At 39.8% G+C, this 12,091-nt stretch overlaps 1 pseudogene; it reads left to right on the forward strand.

The window, feature by feature from the left end:
* The first annotated feature begins 584 nt into the window (after positions 1-584).
* On the forward strand, positions 585-8,475 carry LOC105240701 (annotated as a pseudogene).
* Positions 8,476-12,091: the final 3,616 nt, after the last annotated feature.

Here is a 12,091-nt window from a genome sequence, read left to right on the forward strand (position 1 = left end):
GATTGTTTGACCTAAAGTCTAATGCTTTCAACCTCATCCTTTCTTTAGTTCTCCTTTCTGAACAAGTTTGGTTCCTAGAAGGTGTTGGGTTGGCAAGAAAATTAACTTGACTGATGAATCATCCTGGCAGTGACTATTACAGCCCACTTTGCATAACTGCCATGTAAGATACTTGAATTGTCCTAGGACTCAACTTGAGTATATGCCTCTGTATCCTGAAAGAAAAGTTTAGAAGAGGAAATGCAGCTACTCTTAATCCTCTAATGAATCAGGGTTTAAGGTTGTGTTTAGCTGCATGTAATACTACTGTGAATAAACCACAGGATTATTACACACACACACACACACACACACACACAGTGCTGCAGTATTACACAATTCTCAAGAATCTCATACATACTGCAGCCTTTAGAATTAGGGTCCAGTGTGCCCCACATGCAGAGGCTGCAACTTAGATGGAGCCCCCCAGGGGTCATGAGATGTGTTGGTGCTGAGTGAAGCAGGTAGTCCAGGCTGATATGGCTGCTTGAGTTCCATTTTCCTGCTATGTGATCTCTGGCATGAACTTGCCTCCTGATTGCAAGATGACTGCTGCAACTCCAGAAATTGTGTCCTCATCCTTGGCAGGAATAAAGCCAAAGGAAAATAGAGAGTCTTCTCTAAAGGCTCTGAGACAACCAGCTCGGGAACATTTGCTTGATCTCATGACTAGAACTGAGTTGCATTGCCTTCTACAGCTGCAAATGAGTCCGGGAAAAATAGTGTGAGGTTGCCCAGAGAAAATCAGAATTCTGTTAGTAAAGAACAAGGGACTAAGGATATTATTTAAGCAGAAAAGTCAGTGTCCATTATACCCAATAATCTGAATTTAGACACTGTCTGAAGATACTGAGGATGAGGAGGGGCTGAAGAATATAACACCCCACACACAATCCAGAATGTTCTCCCTGATTTATCATCTATTATCTTACACATTTCATATATTTGTTTTATTGTCTCTCTTTCCTACTTGAAAATAAGTTTGATGTAGGCAGGAATTTTTCTCTTTGGTTATATCCTGTACTCCCCAATGCTTAGAACTGTGACTGACACAAAGTAAATACTTAGTGTTTGTTACATGAGTAAATGAATATTCAACCCAGTTAGGGAATCAGTGGATCTCAGCTCTCCCTTGCAACAGGGTGAAAAGGGCATAAGGGAAGAACTACATATATGCTACTGAGATGTCTCCATTTACTTCTCGTGGAATTCTTTAGAACTTTAAAAGGAAACTTTCAAAAAACTGATCCACAAATTAGTTGCATGGTCTCACAGCTACCACTAATGGGCTCTGTAGTAAGAAAAAAAAGTCAGAAGGTAGAACTAAATATAATACAACTTTTCTCAAAACCCATGCAGCTTGGAGCAATTCCTTAAGGCAGAAGGGCTCCCACGAAAAACACAGGACTAGAAATTGCCACTAGGAGGAGCAGCTGAGCGATCCTTCTTTTCCAAAGATGCCATTACGAAAAGGAGATGTCCTCCAGCCAGGAAGACATTTTAATTTGGAGGTTTCTGGGGTTCTCTGCCATCCCAACTGATTACTTTCACAGGAGAATATCGTGTCTGATTTTCTACTTTGCATGAGTGAGGAGACTCTAGGAATTGGTATCCGTTATGTACTTGGCTGAAGAGAGAGAATGTCACTGTTGCTCCCCTGACAAAGGGTCAGTGAGGCCAGGGAGGGGGGCCCTCAGAAGGGAAAGAGTTAGAAATATAGGATGAGAATTCCTTGAATAGAAAGATGCAAAACAGAAGCTTGACAGTTTGATAGCACAGAAAGTCCAGACTAGAAATCGTAGGAAAAGTGAACAGCCAGTGTGTTAAGCTACTCCGCTGCAGAGTATGAGGTCTGGCATCCTAACGATCTACCAGGTAAAGATGGTGGAAATCAGAATCTTCAGTAATTTGAATGAATGATCTATTAATTACCTCTCATTATGGGATAGTAATTGCCTCAGTTTTGGTATGAGACTCATCTTGAATTAAACTAACCAACTGCAGAGACATGGGTTATAAGGGTAAAACAATAAAAATTAAAATACTTACCTTCTTATTATTGATAAGTCAACTGAAAGGGTTATACGGTTACTGTGGGATTTCACCTGTGTTGATATTTTAGGGATTAGAAAGAATGTATTAAAATAAACTCTGTGCTTGTTAAATTCCATTTAAAATGGCTTTACTGTGTAATTTTATTGATCTAATGAGAAATTACCAGATAATATTTTATAAAATCAAGATCTGCACCTTAAATGCACTTAACATTGTTTCAATAAACAAGAGGCATATTTTCTGCTTCTAGGTTCTCAAAAGTTGAAAATAAAAAGTGCAGTTTTATACATAAAAGGATAAAGACATCAACATCATAGATATAAAAATGTGTTTGTAATGCAGATATAATATTAAAGAGATGGCATTTTGCCATTTGAAGAATCCTAGGCTCAGAGAAAACCATGTTTAAATCCCTGAGATGCCATTTCCTTACTGTGTGACCTTGGGTGATGCACTGTGTATTTCTGAAATCCAGCCTCCTAATCTTTGAAATGAAGATATGAATATCTTTTTCTTAGTGTTAAGTGATTTAGTGCGAAAACTAGACAAATATGCTTAGCACTCTGCCAGGCAAATAGCCGTTTTGTGATCATTGTTTGTCAAATATGAAACCAAGTAAGTATTTAAAAAGGTTGAGGCAAGAGAGTAAAGCAAAACCATCCTGACCAGCTTTTTCTATTTTAGAATAAGAAACCTATGTATGAGATTTGATGGACCATGAAAAAACCTCCCACCTGGAATTATTTCCCCTCCTGGCCCTGCTTTTCAAGTAGAGGCTAAGAAATCTCTCCTGGGTGCAATTACTGGTGAATAAGCCTGAATCCCAGCATAGCAAAAGTAACAGTGTGACCTCTTTCTAGGGATTCTTTTTTTTTTTTTTTAATTGGTGGTAGATGAGGGGTTTGCTTTTTAATGTTTGACCTCTCCTATTATACTCAGCTCGATTTATTATGCAACCATCATAGGCCCCAGGATGCTTATCTTTGGGACCTGTGACAGCCTTAGATAAACTCCAGTATAAATCATGCAAAATGGCTTCTCTGAGTTGCTGTAGATTTAGACCCTCTAAAGAGTTACGTTTCCATTTATTGATTCACATGAAAATATTTCAAATAATCACACATGAAAATGTTTCTCCCAAATTCCTTATTGGCTGAGTTGAGTATTCACGCAGTGCATAGAACAAAAGGTGAACCTCATACATATTGAGAACAAGTTGTTTTCTAGTAATCAGTCAAGGAGGAGGGATTTCTGGGTTCACTGAGGAGTGACCCACTCCTAACCAGGTCTAGCACCCTAGATATGGCAACCTTGCTTCATTGGCCTCTCCTACCATCTCTTACCCATGCCACCTCCTGATGAAGTCATAGCTCAGGGAATCTTGATTCCAGCCCTTGAGTGAAAGATTCTACCATGTCACTGCCAAGTTTTGTTTATGCCCCTACTTCTAAAATGATTGACATTTGCTCATAAGATCAGGCATCAGTTGAAATCAGGATAAATACAATTCTGGCCATTACCTGACTCCTACTAGATGAATTTAGAGATAACAACTTAATACAACCACACTCCAACTACCCCTGAAGAAGAAAAAGGAAATCTCTTAGGATTTGTGAAATTAAATAACACTTTGGGTTTTAGGCAGTCACATCAGGCTCTTTTATGAAGTTTCATTGGTAGGAACCAATGGGGACCATACCTTGTATATTATTTAACACTTGGGCTTTCATCTGAATAAAAGGAGTGATAGATGGCCAAGCAGCAGACTCTGAGCATATCAGCTGGTATGTGACAAAGTGACATGAAAGAAGCAGCATTTGGTATTCCAGTTTGCAGTCATGCATAGGACAGTGGATTGGATGTCTAGGTCATTCAACCTCACACTGAGTCCAGGCATGCTTTGGGAACAAGTCTGTAACTTTGGAATTGCCATCCATTATCACATGGCTCTGCCAGAAGGGCACATGTTCTGAAATTGTTGTCAAGGAACAAGAGATAGGTCTAAGCATCCAGCTCTGTCTCAGTATCTCACTCTTTTGGGTCCAAGGGAAGGGAAGTACTAGAAGAAGAATTTCAAGGGCAGTTGGCCCCTTCAAGCCAGCACTAATAAAAAAGTATTAAATCTCAGTCAGCTGAGATCCCCAGGTACCCATCACACTAGGTCCTATTCTTTCTTTTGGAGGGAGGAGGTGAAATCATTTGTCAAAACTAGGTCCAACATACCTGCTGGTCTCCTAAGACCACTAGTGAAGCAAGATAATCTCTATACCTTTTTTAAGGCTATTGACATTTCCATTAAAAGCTTTTCAGAGAAAAAAGCCAGACTCCCAGAGTCCCTTAGAGATATTCAAGGGATCTTGTCCCTACAGATGCTCCCCTGTTTCAACTCCAGGATCCCACAAAAACTGGGCCTGAGTTGGGATGGCTTGTATGTGGTCCATTTCCATTATTCCTCCTCCTATACCCACGACCAACATTGCTGCTCAGTAGATCACACCTGTTCTCAAAGCCCTTCTCGAAAGAGGGCTTTTTCCCTTCCTGAGATCCCAGAACAAAACAAAAGTCTAAGCGAACAATTAACTCAACATATCATTGTTTGAGCTGTGGCTCTCTGGACTACTTTGGGAGTTTCCCTGACTCTTTTTAAGAACTGTGGCTATAAGAATTAATGCAATTTCTAAAAGGAGCCTCACAAATTTTCTGTAAGTGCTCTATGCACTTGTCAGTATCAGTTTCGTAGGTACCAAGAGGGATTTGATCACATACCATCTCAGTCAAGACCCACTTTATTCTCCCTCTGCTGAGGGTCACAGAGGCAGAGAAGTGAAGGTGGAGGCCTTGCACTTAATGTTTGTTGGGTGAGCTGTGCCAAGAAACCAGGTAAAGGAAAAAGATACTTATCCTTGGGCAAGGGCCTGAGCACTTTGACTCCCACCAGCTCCAACAACTCACTCTTCCTCACTTCTCATATCCAACTCAGTAGGACTTTTATCCTTATTTCTCAGATGGCTCTCAAGTTCACCCCCCTCCCTTGTCCACTGCCTAATGACCCTTCTAAGAGACTGTCTTACCTCCTATCTGGTTGCTCCTAGCTCTGACTGATGTCCTGCCCTACTGCCCAGTCAGTCCTCCTGAAGCACGCTCATCGTATGTCACCTTTCAGTTTTTATACAAACTCTTTAACCTGGCATATGAGGTTTTCTAAATTCTAGCCTTGCCCTCTCAGGTCTGTGTTTTGCTCCTGTTCTAGTTCTTATCCAGAGTTATGTACTGCCCCTGTACACAGTGTGCCCTTGAGACTCTCTGTTAGTCCCTTTCCTGGAACTGCTGCCTTCTTTCTTCCCTTCTAATGCCCAAATACAGTGCTTGGATCCAGATCAAACTCTGGCTCAACTGTGAAGCAATCCCTTGATCCTCCATCTTGGGAGTGTTCACTCTCTCTCCTGTGCTCTTAGTAAATCAGACTGTATTTCCCTCTAGTCATGAGCACAGTGTCCTTTATTTTATTGTTCACTAGATTGGGAACTCAGAGAATGTAAAATTGTTACCTAATATAACTTAGGATCTGTCATGGCAGGCATAAGAGCCTGGCACAGAATACAAATATGATAAATATTGAATGGTTCCACCTGCTGGTCTGGCTTTCCCATTTACCACCCGGGTGTTTATTTATGGAGGCCTTACCTGTGATGGTTAAGAGTTCAGCCTTTGGGAGCCAAACTATCTGGATTTGGATCTTGGCTTTGTCCCCTAATATCTGTGTTATTTTGGGCAAATTACTGCATGGGGATAATAATATGGCCCTCACATAGTCAACATGATAATTAAATGAGTTGATATGAGTAAAACATTTAGAACAGTGCCTGGTACACAATAAACATTCAGTAAAGGTTAGCAAGTTCATTTAGCTAAACTTTCCCTCATGCATGTGATCACTGAAGGAAAAAAACAGGGTGCTAAGTTGTACTGGGGTTTTGTTCAGAATGATTCAGGGAGAGAATGGGTCTGTAGAAGATAAAGCTGGGCAGATTCCGTAGTTGCAGAAGACAGTGGGCCAGGATGAGGGAGTTCACTGAGACAGAAAGGGGCGGGTGGGTCCAGAGTCCCAGATAGGCAGAAAGGTCAGAGTCTGTGACAGCAACACCATGAACAGAATACAAAATGCCTAGTCCCAGGGCATATGGGCTTGCTGTCTGTTCCATGTCTGCTTTCCCTTCTAACAGGCAGTCCTGGAAAGTCAAGCAATACAGAGTCAGAAGAAACCAAAGGTCCCACCTGGTCTCAGGCCCATGGGGGAAAAAACACAGATCTAAATCATCTCACGCTGACATAACCAGACCATATGCAGCCCACACATCCCCTGGGCTAATACTCTCTACATCTCCATACTCTACATCATGCCATGCCTTTTTCTTGTAACCTTCGCAGTTATAGGTCGCCACTATAGGCAATGTATGAGCTGTGAGGAATGCAATGCCAAGTGACAACTCTTGGACTCTCCCTTCAGTACCTAACTCATTTTCTTCTCATAAAACATTCAAAGCATTTAAAATTATTACTTTATTCCTGAGTCATAATATTGTTGAAGCTTATAAAAATCATTTCAGTGTTAATTCCCCTGGCTCAACTCTCTTAAATTCTTCCTTAGAAGTTGTATGTAATTTAACCAGAAAAAGTTTTTTAAATTTTTTTTCCCGAAACCAACTGGAGTAATTAGAAAATAGATGGAGAGAGGAAAATGAAATAACTGCTAGGTGAATACAGGGTTTAGAGTTGGGAGTTAGAAATTAGGGCAATCATCTAGTCAACCTGGTTCACTGACTTCTTTGTTATAAAATGACCATTTGACCTGGCCCTTTGCTCCCCAGGCATCCGCACCATCAGCCATGGGCTGAGAGATGCCATATGCAGCCAAATAGAACTATCGGTCTTTTTCACTCTTTCTTGTTGCCAGCACTGGTCAACCAATCTGGAAAGGGCAAAAGTCATGCTGAAGACAGCTCAGGCATAGCTTATCAAACCAAGAATTTTGGCTTTCTTCAGAGTCCATTTCTCCCTCAAAAGAGCTGCTTCAGGTGATGGATGGGAAGTGAGGAAGCTGCGAGCGCAGCTCCCAGCCATGCAGCCTGGTAAAGGGGACCCTGGGGCTGCACCCGAGCTGTTGTTGCAGGAGGCACAGAGGCAGGATATGGATTATAACTTCTCTGGAAATAGAATCCATAAATCTCTCATCAAGAGTCTCAGAAAAGGATCATGGCTTAGAAAGGATTAACTCATTGTCCCAGAGATCCAAGAGAGAGCATCACAAAGGATGTCCTGATATAGCATTTTAGTGATTTAAAAGGAAGCTCCAGGATAAACAACTGGTGTCTCTTTTACAAGAGCTGGACACCACTGAACAGGAGGCTATTAAGCCAATAGATGACTTCCAGAAGTCATAGAGAAAGGGACTAACACTGCAGAGGACTTAGTCCAAGAAGGAGAAATCCCCAGCCTTGGTGGTATATGAAAATAGAATGAGAAAATGGGATGGTTTACCAAAAAAGCCTCACATATTCAGTTGGACAGGTTACCAGAATTGCCTGTACTGGTTGATGTGTCTTGTTTATCTGCCCAGGTAACTCAGTTCTTAACATAGTGAAAAACATTTTTAACCATGGTACAGTGGCATCTCAAACACCAGAACACACGCAAGAACTAATAAAGAACCCTGGAGGCATCACAGTACAATGGTGTAAGGTAGATGGTGACTTTGGAGCTCAAGATTATAGGCACCAATTCCATAAATGTACTTCCAGTCATTTTGAGGAAGTACATGTAACCCTGACATGGAACTCACAGCATTGCACATAGACTCCAATGTTGATGATCAGTTCTGGTGGGGGAGATGGCTGATAGGAGTGGAGTGCTTGGAACGTCCCCCAAATATGTCGTTCCACATTGGTGCCTAATGAGTGGAAAGCTGGCCTTGAGAGGTACTGTCTGAGCAATCAAAGACATAGAACACACCAGAATGATTCTGAATCCAGCTCCAGCACTCCAATTTATTTCTATGGGCAGACGTTAGCATTCATAGTTGAAATGCTCTGTAGCAGGATCGAGGATTGTGCATTAGTACAAATGTTGCCATTTTTTAAATGGAAAAATATAATAAGCTGCCCAAAGTTACTTCTGGACAAAGGGGTCAATGGAACTCTCCCATTTGACATTGAAACTGTGACTCTAGGAACCACCAATAAATAACAAAGGTAGAAACTTCACTTCAAAGAACCATTAGCTTGAATAACAGAGAAGTGAATGTTGATTGGTTACCTGATTAATCACGGGGTTTACTTTGGATGCTTGTTTTTCTATCTTGGATGGAAAGTGTTAGTATTTTAGATTTTTGGATGACTGGCTTTGGTTTGTGGGGTTTCAACACAGCTGTTCTGAGCCTAGTTCAGTTGTAATTGGTAAAAAAAAAAAAAAGGTTGGATCCATCTCTCAAGCTATTGGAAATAGCAAATGTTTACTGGATTCATTTTGGAATATTTTAGCAATAAGATACTTGAATGTTGTGGACAAAACCATAATGCAGTCAATTTTATTTTTAGCATAATGTTAATTACAATATCACATCACGATAAAAATCGAATTGGGCATAGAAGTACAAGTACAGAAAGATCTATACCCTTCCACTGTACTTCTTCTTAAACCTGGTTATTAAAACTGAAAAAAATATATTATTTGATTAAATTTCCATCCATGTCTAGGTAAAACTTAGAATAAAACAATAGGTATAGACCTAATGAAGCCAGAGTTCTGTAATCTACCTTCCTCTTATACTCTTTACATAAGTATGTTGCATATACTTTCCGTATCCAGATGTTTTGTAAGGAATATTGACTTTTATCTGATGTTCAATCATCCTAAATCCCAAAACCATTACAATTTTTGCATTTTCAAATTAGTTGACCAAATGTCAAAGCATTTTCCTTCATTGTTTCTTTGCCATTTGATTCAAGATAATCTAAAGGACTTTTAGAGGGTAAAACTACTTACGGAAATAGTATGCACAACAGTGTGAACCATTTCGCACGTATGTACGATATGCACATGTGCATATCAGCCTCAGTGACACACCTGTACTATTTGTAGAGCAGGATTTGCAGTCCAGTTTAATGCCAGTTTGGTAAGTGGTGTTTCAGTTGACCAAACAAACATAGGGTAAACATTTGACCTATTTTTTGAGAATTTAAATTCGTGTAAAATATTTGCAGGATTTATTTATTTTATAAATATAGTGGTCTTAACTTGCTATACAAGCTTACAGATTTTTCTTTGCAATGTGTTTGTTTGTTTGTTCGTTTGTTTTCATTTTAACCAGTTCAAAAATGTTTGAAAATGGGACGCCTGGGTGGCTCAGTCGTTAAGCGTCTGCCTTCAGCTCAGGGCGTGGTCCCGGTGTTCTGGGATCGAGGCCCGCTTCAGGCTCCTCCACTGGGAGCCTGTTTCTTCCTCTCCCACTCCCCCTGCCTGTGTTCCCTCTCTCACTGGCTGTCTCTCTGTCAAATAAATAAATAAAATATTTAAGAAAAAAAGTTTGAAAAGGCAAGTTTGATTTTTTGGTAGGATAATTTATTTGGGAAATCAAATTCTCTGTTAAATAATCATGACCTAATTATAATTGCCTTGCCTTTCTATACAGTAAGTAAGTAGTTCTGTTAGGAAGTGCTGGATGTCACTCTGGCCTCTATCTACTCCTTACTCTCTTTCCCCACCCCCTCCACCTTCTACCAGACACAGGTTGCTTTCAAGTTATGACATCCTCACCTATCCACTCTAAAGGGAGTTACCAGATATATTTGTGGTGGAGTATTAGAGTTATTGTCCTATGCACTAGCAGTCTGAGTGACACAGGAAAATTTGTCACATAATGCTGAAGAACAGTGATGAACACTTTGAGAAATATAAAAATGACCTGAGTCAAGAACTGTTCCAGCCCTCATTCTGGTTTAAGAGAGAGCGCTAATGTACTTGGAATAGTACTACTAATACATGATAATGTATTTAAAGGCAAGTTAATGTGCTCTCAGCTATCAGTGCATCAAGGATTCAAAATAAAAGTGGTCCAGTGATGACTGCACTGATCAAGGAAAGTTGCTTTGAATGAGTTGAGTGACTCTTAAGGATTGATATGATCCGGCTAAGCAGCAGGGACATAGACAATCACATGGTGGCCAGCACAGTAGAAAAGGTATACAAACACAAATAAATGAACACAGCACATTTTTGTGAAGATGAGTTTGCTTAGAGTGGGTAGTATAAGGTTTAAAGGCCAGGCAGCTCTGGGATTTTGGTTTATTTGTTTTAATTTTTGTTTTTAAAACAGGGTTGTGATATAATGAAATAGATACTTTCATAATACTTTTATTATGGACCAGTGAGTGAACATCTGCCCAATGGATGTGGTGCTGTTTGCTGTCGAAGACTTAGAGATCGTTCAATTCCAGATTGCAAACAAGTGTCTCATCAGCAGAATATAGCCCACACACATTGTGTGTGGCCCAAATAGTGATGAACAAATTTGAACCAATGTTTAAAAATTGAAAAATTTCACATGAAAATCTGGATTTCTGGATTCACCTAAAAAATCACATGAGGCACAATCCATTCACATCTCTGCATGCAAATAATGTACCATAGCAGGAGGCTGCCTTGTTTGGGGAGTGAGTGACTGCTCCAGGTTGGAGCAGTGCACAGCCAGTCTTATTATATACCTGTAGGCTCGATCCATCTGGAACAGAGACTAGGAAATGCAGGTGGAGAAAATGGCCTATTAGGAGTAAGTCAATCGTAGAAGAAAACTTGTGTTAAAGCAAACATAAATTCATTTAAAATGTAGAATAGAAGCTGGTGATAGGCCAGCCATCTGAATTATCCATGTGGTAGTTGGAAATATGAAGTTGCCCTTCAGGAGTGAAGCCAAAATAGAGAGATATTTGAAAGTAATTACTTTAAAGAGGGGAAGTGAAATATGCAAATGGGTGAGAGATATAGAAAGAATAAAGTGTTAGATAAAAGTTGAATTTGACAGCTGGGAGTATATTTTGATGACTGAGATAAAAAAAAAAATTCATTGTACCTGTATCTTTTTTTTTAACCCCGGCATAATGAACCTACAGTGTTATATTAGTTTCAGATGTACAATATAATGATTCAATTCTGTACAGTACTCAGTGCTCATCCAGATAAGTGTACTCTTAATGCCCTTAATGCCTCTGGTAACCATCAGTTTGTTCTCTGTAGTTAAGAGTCTGTTTTTTGGTTTGTCTCTATTTTCTTTGTTCATTTTCCTTTTTGGTTCTTAAATTCCATATATGAGTGAAATCCTATGATACCTGTCTTTCTTCTGACTGACTTACTTCCTCTAGATCCACCCATGTTGTTGCAGATGCAAGATTTCATTTATTTCTATGGCTGAGTAATAGTCCATTGTATATATTTACACCACTTTTTCTTTGTCCATTCATCTACCAGTGGATACTTGGGTTGCTTCCATAATTTGGCTATTGTAAATAATGCTGCGATAAACATAGAGGTGATATATCTTTTGAATTAGTATTTTCATATTTTTCTGGTAAATATCCAGTAGCAGAATTACTGGATCATATGGTAATTCTATTTTTAATTTTTTGAGCAGCCTCCATACTGTTTTCCACAGTGACTGTGCCAGTTAGCATTCCCACCAACCGTATTTGAGGGTTCCTTTTTCTCCACATCCTTGCCAATACTTGTTATTTCTCCTGTTTTTGATTTTAGCCATTCTGACAGGTGCGAGTGGATAGCTCATTGGGGTTTTAATTTGCATTTCCCTGATAATGAGTGATGCTGAGCATCTTTTCATGTGTCTGTTGGCCATCCGTATGTCTTCTTTGAAGAAATGTCTGTTCATGCCTTCTGCCCATTTTTCAATTGGATTATTTGGGCTTTTGGTGTTGAGTAGCATAAGTTCTTT

The sequence above is a fragment of the Ailuropoda melanoleuca genome, chromosome 4, assembly GCF_002007445.2.
Source record: "Ailuropoda melanoleuca isolate Jingjing chromosome 4, ASM200744v2, whole genome shotgun sequence".
NCBI classification, from domain to species: Eukaryota; Metazoa; Chordata; class Mammalia; order Carnivora; family Ursidae; genus Ailuropoda; species Ailuropoda melanoleuca.